Source organism: Pteropus vampyrus, unplaced genomic scaffold, assembly GCF_000151845.1.
Source record: "Pteropus vampyrus isolate Shadow unplaced genomic scaffold, Pvam_2.0 Scaffold106, whole genome shotgun sequence".
In the NCBI taxonomy this organism is placed as follows: domain Eukaryota; kingdom Metazoa; phylum Chordata; class Mammalia; order Chiroptera; family Pteropodidae; genus Pteropus; species Pteropus vampyrus.
The window spans coordinates 6,007,664-6,015,773 of NW_011888887.1; the positions used below are offsets into that span (position 1 = coordinate 6,007,664).

The window sequence follows — 8,110 nt, forward strand, 5'->3', positions numbered from 1 at the left end:
TCAGGGAAGAGATTGAACTCTCCCTGAAATGAAAGGCCATCAGCAGTTTTTTATCACAAAGTCCAAGTGCCGAGCTGAGGGGTCAACAGGGCGAGAGCCGCCTGGCCTTGATGAGGTAGTGAGTGGCTCTGCAGCCACCAGGAACTTCTCATAGGAGCTGTAATCAAACCAGACCGCAGGGAGTCACAGCCACAAGGTCTAGAATTTCTTAGCAATCGCTCATTACATGGAATTAGTCATTGAGAGAATCGTCTTCATGCGCAGTTCCTCCTCACCTTCCACTGACTTTTAACCTGACCAGGTTTCTGTCTGCACTGAAACTACTCATGAGGTCACCAGTGATCGCGGTGTTATTAAGGTCCCACTGTCTGATCTTCCTGTCTAGATTTACCCTGTCTTGCCGGCTGTTCCTTGAGTCTCCTGCATTGACTCCTCCTTGCTCTCTGCTCTGCTCCAATCCTAAATACTCAGAGTATTTAGGACTTGGCCCTGGACCATATTCTATAGCCTACCCTTTCTTTACCTGATACTCTCCATTCCCATTTATTTTCCTAAAAACATGCTAAAAACTTCCAAATCTGTATTCCCAGGCCTTTCCTCAGATCCCCGGACTTGTCTATTTGGCATGTCTACTTAACAGGCATCTCCAATTACACACGTCCAAAGCAAGACTTTTGAGATGATCTCCCAAATCCACTCTTGCTCCCTTGCCAGCAAATGGCAACACCATTTGCCCAGTTCCTGACCCTAGTCTTGAGTCAGCCATCATGCCCCCTTTCCCTCGTCCTCCATATCCACTCAATGGCAAACCCCATCTACCTAATCCCGCCTTCTCTCCATTTCTGCCACCACCATCTAGGGCCACTGGTTCTCACCTAGATAACCACCGAGCCTCCTAGTGGCTTCTCTGCTGTATCCCTGCACCTGTTAGTTTGGTTTTCACAGAGCAGCCAGAATAACTTTTTAATGTGACAAATTGGATCGTATTACTGCCCTTCAGTGCCTTCCACCTGCACCTGAAATAAAGTCTGTGGTCTTCCTTTGCCCTCTGCGGCCATGCTCAACCTGGCCCCTGTCTACTCAGTCTTTGGCGTCCCCCTCCGCGTTGCGTGCTGGAATCCTATCAGTCCTCAGCACACACCAAGCTCCTTCCCACCGCACAGCCCTGTGTAGTCGGTTCCCTCTGCTTGGGAGGTACTTCTTTCACCCAGCTACTTTTCCTCCTCATTTCAGCTTAAATGATGCCTCCTCAGAGAAGCCCACCCATCTAAACAAATGTCCCAGAGTTATGACATCGTAGCACTTTGTCATTTCCTCCGTGTTACTCATTGCAATCTCTATTTATTTTTTAAAAAATCTTCACAGCGACTCTATCACATCACCCTATTTATTTCCTTTATGGTAAACATCACAATCTGTAACTACTTGTTATTTTTTTGAAAATCCAGGCAGTGAGTGACAGCTGTCTCTAAGTCCTTCACAAGGATAAAGTTATTTAACTTTCAACAACCTTCAAGGTCAGTACTATCATCATTCTAATGTTATAAAGAGGAACTTGCCGATAACCTGATAACCTGCGGAGCTGCCCAGGAATCCACTTGCAGAGCCCGAGCGCCTCAGTGTCTCGTGGGATACTGTCACCGACCAAGGGGAGGCAGGAAGACCTCTGGTGCAGAGCACAGGCCTGCAGAACCACGACTGTCCCCAGAGGACGATGCTCCACTGCAGGTACGTTTGCGTGTGGCTGACTTTTGCCAGGAGTAGCAGCAAGATGATGGTAACAAGACTTTATCTTTTTTTGGCCCAGATTTTCCCATAAACATGTTTCTTGCCCAGGAAATGCATCTGTAGTGGTCATGTAGTGTGCCACTGCCTTTGCCTATGGCTGCAGGGTGCTCTCCATCACTCTGCTTTTATAAGATCCCAGGGAAGGCCTTCTGTCTGAGCTTTTGGAACATGGAAGAATGACATGAAATGAAAAGAAATCTCAGTTACCCAAGTGATGTCCACCTCAAGCCCTGGAATGAGCCTCAGTCTTTACCTGAGCCCTTGTAGGAGCTCAGCTGTCTGTTAGGTGATAACGAACTCACAGGTGTACTTTGTATTCCATTAACGTCCCACAGACCCATGTGCATTTGTGGAATTCCAAGCTCAATTTCCACTGCTTGATTGCTATTATAAATTAGTCAAATATGAAGAATCAGCAAGTGTAAGTTCATAAAACAGCACCTTTTAAAATAATGGGCCTTCTACTAATAAAGCAGTGAAGATTCTGCTGTGTGTCTTTAAAAGGACCCCATCCAGTTCCCTCTTTATTTCATTCTACTATCTGTATGACTCAAAAAGAGTGTTAATCCATCGTTGCGGAAATAGGGACCAGTCAGTGCCATCTTTTCTCCCTCATGGCCAAATGTTGGTTCCTACAAGTCGAAAAGATTTCTAGAGCTGGGCAGACACTGTTGGAACTTGGACATGGATTTGAACTCTGAGGAGGCTTGCTGTGGTTTGTTCTAAGGCTCTTTAACAACCAAGTGCTCTGCGGGCCACTGATGGGTGGAGAGTGGTCAGTACCCCCAGGGATTCGGGGAAGAGTAGGACGATGGCAGAGGTGACTGAGGACGCTTCAGGAAGGCGAGCGTCCTACTGGAAAGGATGAGGAGGCGGGGCCCACAGGAGAGCCGGGGGACAAAGTGAAAGGCGTGCTCTTGGAAAAATGAATTGCCCTGAGTGACCAGACTACAGATTATATACAGGAAACACTTGAAACATGGGCGAGGAAGTTAAGCTAGAGACCCACAGACAATCATGAAGGCCAAGCCGTTGAAGGTGCTTCTGCAGAGCAGAAGTGTGCTTCGAGGTATTTCTGGCAGCAGAACAAGATGAGACTAATGGCAAAAAGACCCATCAGTATGTTACTCCGAGTTCTGAGGAGCTGAGGTCTAAACTTAGGAGAAGGCAATACAAATGGAAAGGAATGGACGGGATTTTAAGGGAAAACACAATCTGATCTGCTGACAAGAGGTAGAGAAAACTTGTAAGCCTGGATCATTAGAAGAATATAATTTTTAACATAAATAGGAATTCTGAAGCAGAGGCCACCATCAAGTGGCAGGAGGGAACAGATGAGAATTTCCGTTTTGGACATGCTGCGTTTGAGGCCCTGGCACGATAGTAGGGTGTCGACGTACAGTGGGCAGAGAGACATGAGGCTGTGATAATTTAGGGACCATGTGGAAGGAACAAGGCTATCAGAGTTGAAGTCCTGTACCTGAGTGAGTAAGCCACGATCCCTGCCCCAAGGGCATCTCTTGGGTTTGGGGGGGCGGGGTGCGATGATCAAAGGGAGGAAGGAGAGGAGTGGAACCAGGCACATAAGAAACAGAGCATGACGGGTTCTGTAATAGAAGGAAATTCAGGGCACACAGGAACCAAAAAAAAAAAAAAAAAAAAAAGTGGTGTGTATGGGATGGTGGTGTCACTTTTGCTTGAAGGTAGAAGAAGGAACTGAGATACATTTTATAGACAGGTGGCATTACAGTTTATAGACTGATGTGAGTGCTTGGGGTGTGGGCTTGGGTGGGGTGAGGGCAGGAGTCACGGCCCAGAGGCACAACGGAGTATTGGTCTGGTTGCAGCTCAGGGCAGAAGGGGGCAGGTGACAGAGGCAAGGGCAGAGAAGCAGGCAGGGTCAGAACCCACACTTGCTGAAGAGTTTGGACATGGACAGCTGGAATCACTGGGAGGTTTAAGTGATGAGGTGTAGTGGTCAGTATTCTAAAGCAGTTCCCAAAATATTGGCCCCTTAATGTACACACACCTCTCAGCTATTCAAACACTAATCTAGGCGCTGTTATAGGGCCCCAAACCAATTTTAAGAGGTGATTATTCCAGGTAGACCTGATTGAATTAGGTGAGCCCTTAAAAAGGACGGGACTCTTCCCGGAAAGAGATCTGATGCAGATAAGGGATTGATGAGAGGGAGGTTCTTGTTGCTGGTTTTGAGGATGGAGGGGCCTGTGCAGAAGGAATGCGGACCACCTGTAGGAGCTGAGTTACTGCTGGCCAACAGCCAGCAAGAAAATGGGACCTCAGCCCTACAGCCACAAGGAGTCAAGTTCTGCCAATAGGCAGAACAAGTTTGGAAGCATATTCTTCCCAAGAGCCTCCAGAGGAGAGCGACACCTCAACGGCAGCCCTGCAAGACCTTAAGCAGAGAAGCCAGCCATGCTGTACCCATATTTCTGGCCCACAGAAACTGGGAGCTAATAAATGGGCATTGTTTTAAGCCTCTAAGCTTGTGCTAATTTGTTACACAGCAATGGAACACTAGTATGGGGGTAACCATCAGATTTGCATCTTACAAAGTTACTCTGTGACCCTGAAACATTCCCCCCTTGTATCGAGTCATTGTCAGGAGCACACAGATGTCTCCATTCTTAGAAAGAGTTCCTTGATAGTCCCTCTTCCTGCACAGCAACACCTGTCACCGCTAGGGCCGGAGTTCGGTGTCACCCCTATGGTAGTGGGGAGGGATAACAGTGCAGAAGTATAATTAGCATTTTTCTCTGTTCTTCCTCATTGACCCAGTGAAGAATCACAGGTCAGCGAGGTTTAGAAAAGGTTTTAGAAAGACAAAGGAGGCACATGGTCCCAGTGAAGAGCTGTAACAGAGCACTGTTACAAAGGGGCCACAAAAAGACCAGAAGTGGGAATGTCAGCCTTATATTTGGGCTGTGATGGGTGGTTCCAAAGGCATTCCTAGGTGATTGGCAAGTGAGGTCATTTTGATTGACACCTGGCTGCTATATAACTCTGCCTAGTGCACATGTGTGAACCCAGAATTCTACTACCATTGGGGTGTTCTTTGGGCGGTCTCTAGGCTGGGCCCCTATTCCTTTGGTCCCTCCTGCCGCTCCTGTCTGACTAGCTACCTGACACCTCTCCAACCAGCTGTCTCTACTCCTTACCTCTCCCCTTCGCCCACTGTAATGTGAAGTGGTTGGACTCCTTGCTTTGAAACACTTTCTTTGACTTTTGTGTCCCCCCACTGGTGGATGTGTCAAGGTCTGTCATCTGCAGTTTCTCCCATCACTAGTACTTCAAACAGCAGTGGAGGCCCACAGGCTAGGCCGAATGAGGTGGTTCCACTCCGTCTCTTTGAATTTTGAGACGCTGCCTTATGTGCCTTCCTACCTGGGCCAACTCCACTCCCAGATGGGGCATGACTAGGTCCTCCTGATCTGGTCTCTTGTGACCACACTAATCAGCCAGGGCCCACCTGCCCCGAACGTCCCCTTACAGGGATCCGACACGCAGCCCTCTCCATGCAGCGGCGGCTTGCTTGTCACTCATTAGCAAGATAGAAGGAAGTCCATGCACTTCTCCTCTGCTTGATGAGTTGGGCACATCCTGTCCCTAAAAAGAGTGGCTACTATGATTTGTTGACTGCCCTTACCTAGCATTTTACAGAACCATCTGGCACACATGCAGACACATGTGGCAGATCCCAGGTCCCTAAAAGCCTTAGCAGAGCACCCACTGGCCCGTGACTAAGTGACCACGGCCTCCTGCAGAAGCAGGCGGCTGACCTTTGCCGGTGGCTGTGTGGCAGCTGGAGCCAAGTCCTGATCCCCTACTGGGTGAGGTGCTGCCCTGCTTCGGGACCCAGTTACAGAAGGATGTGGAATCACCTGAGGTGCTACTACATGCTGCTTCTGACCATGTCACGAGCCCCTTTCCTGACTATTCTCTGTCTCCCGGCGCTGAGGAACACAGCGTCCTTATCTTTTAACCAATACGACCTGGGGTCTGTGGGACTGAGGAAGTCTGTCCCCACCCCCGGTACTTCATTTGTCCCCAGCAGTTGGTGGACAGATGTGCGGCTGTGGACCAGGAGTGCAGAGGCTCCTGTGTGCCCAGACCACACACACTACGGGACGTAGAGTCTTCAAGTGAGTCCACACGAGTGAGCTCAGCTCACACGCATCTGTAAGCAAACCTCCGCCAGCACACGTGGTCCCGCAGAGAAGGTGGAGACACGCGATTCTGCACTGCCTCACTGTGTGACCTTGGGAAACCACTCAGCCTTGCTGTGCCGGTCCCCACCTCCACCCCTCACGTGGAGAACAACACCTGTTCCTCACTGCCTCCCAAGACTATGACAGAGATGAAACAGTCTGCTCCTCTCAGCTGTGCTCAAGTGCCCAGGGCAGGCTGCACAAAATCATGTAAGTATAAAGAAGAGGCATTTCTGAAAATTCAGTCTCCTTAAGTGCACATTTACAGTTTACTTCTTTGGTACAAAGATCATTCAACTAAATTTTACTAGGACCAAGACCAAGAGAGGGATCTGAGACAGAGAAGGGTTTTGTGGCATGCAGCCTGTGTGGACAACGGCAAAAATAAGCCACCCTGATAAGAAAAGCCCTCATGCGCAAGACCAGAAACCTGGTCTTCCAGACGGTTTGATGCAATACCAGAGCCAATAAACCACAATAAATGCTTATGGAAGTGGAGGGATCGAAATCAGGCCAGATGGAGGTTATACAGTAAATGTGTGATCGTGTGGAACCCTAGATTGTTCCAAACAGAAGAAGGCTGGGAGAAGACACAGTAAGACAGCAGCGTGGGCTGGCAAGGTCCAGGGGAGACAAGGCTGGGGTGGGGCAGGAATCTAGAGCCAGTGACTGAAATGTCACAAAGTATCTTCTTTAGAGGTGGCTTGTTCTCCTCAAGAAAAGGCCACTGCATAGCCTCTTCCCTCTCCCCTCCCTGCACCTGCTCTCTTGAATCTAAATACCTGGGCCCACAGATTCCTTTTTGAAAGGAGAAATATTTCTGAAAATCCTGGGAAGTTTCCCTCATCTGACTTCGACCACTAGCTCGGTGGTGATTTAATACCGTCAAAGATAGTGTTAGTTTCCACTTGATTTTTAAAAATAAAACCATTCCCAAACTTCAGCCCTCAGGTATTTGTATTATATACCCTCATGAAATGATTATTTTAGTTTCTACAGTATAATTGTATTATTGTCCTTTTTCCCGTAGCCCTGCGGGTTCTTTCTTGGCTTCATATCTCTGGGTCTTTATTAGAAATCCATGCTAACCAGCTCAAGGCTGGTTATTGGAAATCCATGGTGACTGACAGAACAAATGAAATCTCTTTGTGTTGAGTCAGCAGAACCTGCATCCTACTTGTGCCAGCAAAGTCCTCTGAGGTTTGGGGAATTTGAAAAATTTAGGGGCTTAGCTTGCAGAGACATCCAAACGGCTCCCAGTAAGAAGCAGGGAGTGGATCTGCATCCCATGCTTCTGGCGCAGTCAGGCCATTGGGATTTGTTGAGGGCATTTTACTGTGCTGCTTCTCTCTTCCCACCTCAAGCCAAGCAATTACAATTTAACCGCATGGCCAGGGGTGCTTGCAATGTGAAAACAGAGCTATTACAACTTGGAAGGAAAGACAAAAAGTGACAGCGAGTAAGTCAGGAAGGTAGTGGAGCTCCCACAGGGCTGCCTTCGATCCACGGTCAGCCTGGAGGCCACCGTATAAACTAAACAGCCCTAATGGGCCTGCCAGAACACACTGGGAGGGCACTAGCCTTCCCTCCTTTCTCCAAATTTCCAGAAATGATGGGAAATGTGTTTTAAAAAAATCCTCAAGCATGTAGAAAGCAGAGAGTGTTCTTTGTATACCAGAGATCATGAGCAATTGCAAAAATGGATAGGCAGGTTTTCTATTCTTCCTGGAAAAGGAAACCACAACTCGGAATGCATACGGAAGGACGGTTCTACAAAAGGGAGAAGGGGACTCAGAGGTGCTGGCCCGGAGGACAGGAGGACACCAGGTAGATGCTTGGGTCAGATATGCAGCCCAGAGAGCTGTTTTCAACTGGGTGGAATAGAAAGCCCAGCTGAGCTTGCGAGCCAACACCAAGAAAGAGTCACAAAGCTCAATTCTAAAAAGAATTTAGAGGTGAGGAAACAGTGTTAATACAGCAGACAAAAAGCATTTTGGAATCAGTATAATAAATATCCACGGAGAGAGCAAGAGAATACAGTATCACTAAAGAAATGCTAGATTTCATCACCAGAATCAAAGTCAACATGTAAG

At 48.2% G+C, this 8,110-nt stretch overlaps 1 protein-coding gene across 4 annotated transcripts in view; it reads right to left on the minus strand.

Annotated features, from left to right (window-relative positions):
- The window catches only part of MCC (mutated in colorectal cancers), a 398,889-nt gene that overhangs the window by 11,170 nt on the left and 379,609 nt on the right, over positions 1 to 8,110 (minus strand). The window lies entirely within an intron of this gene.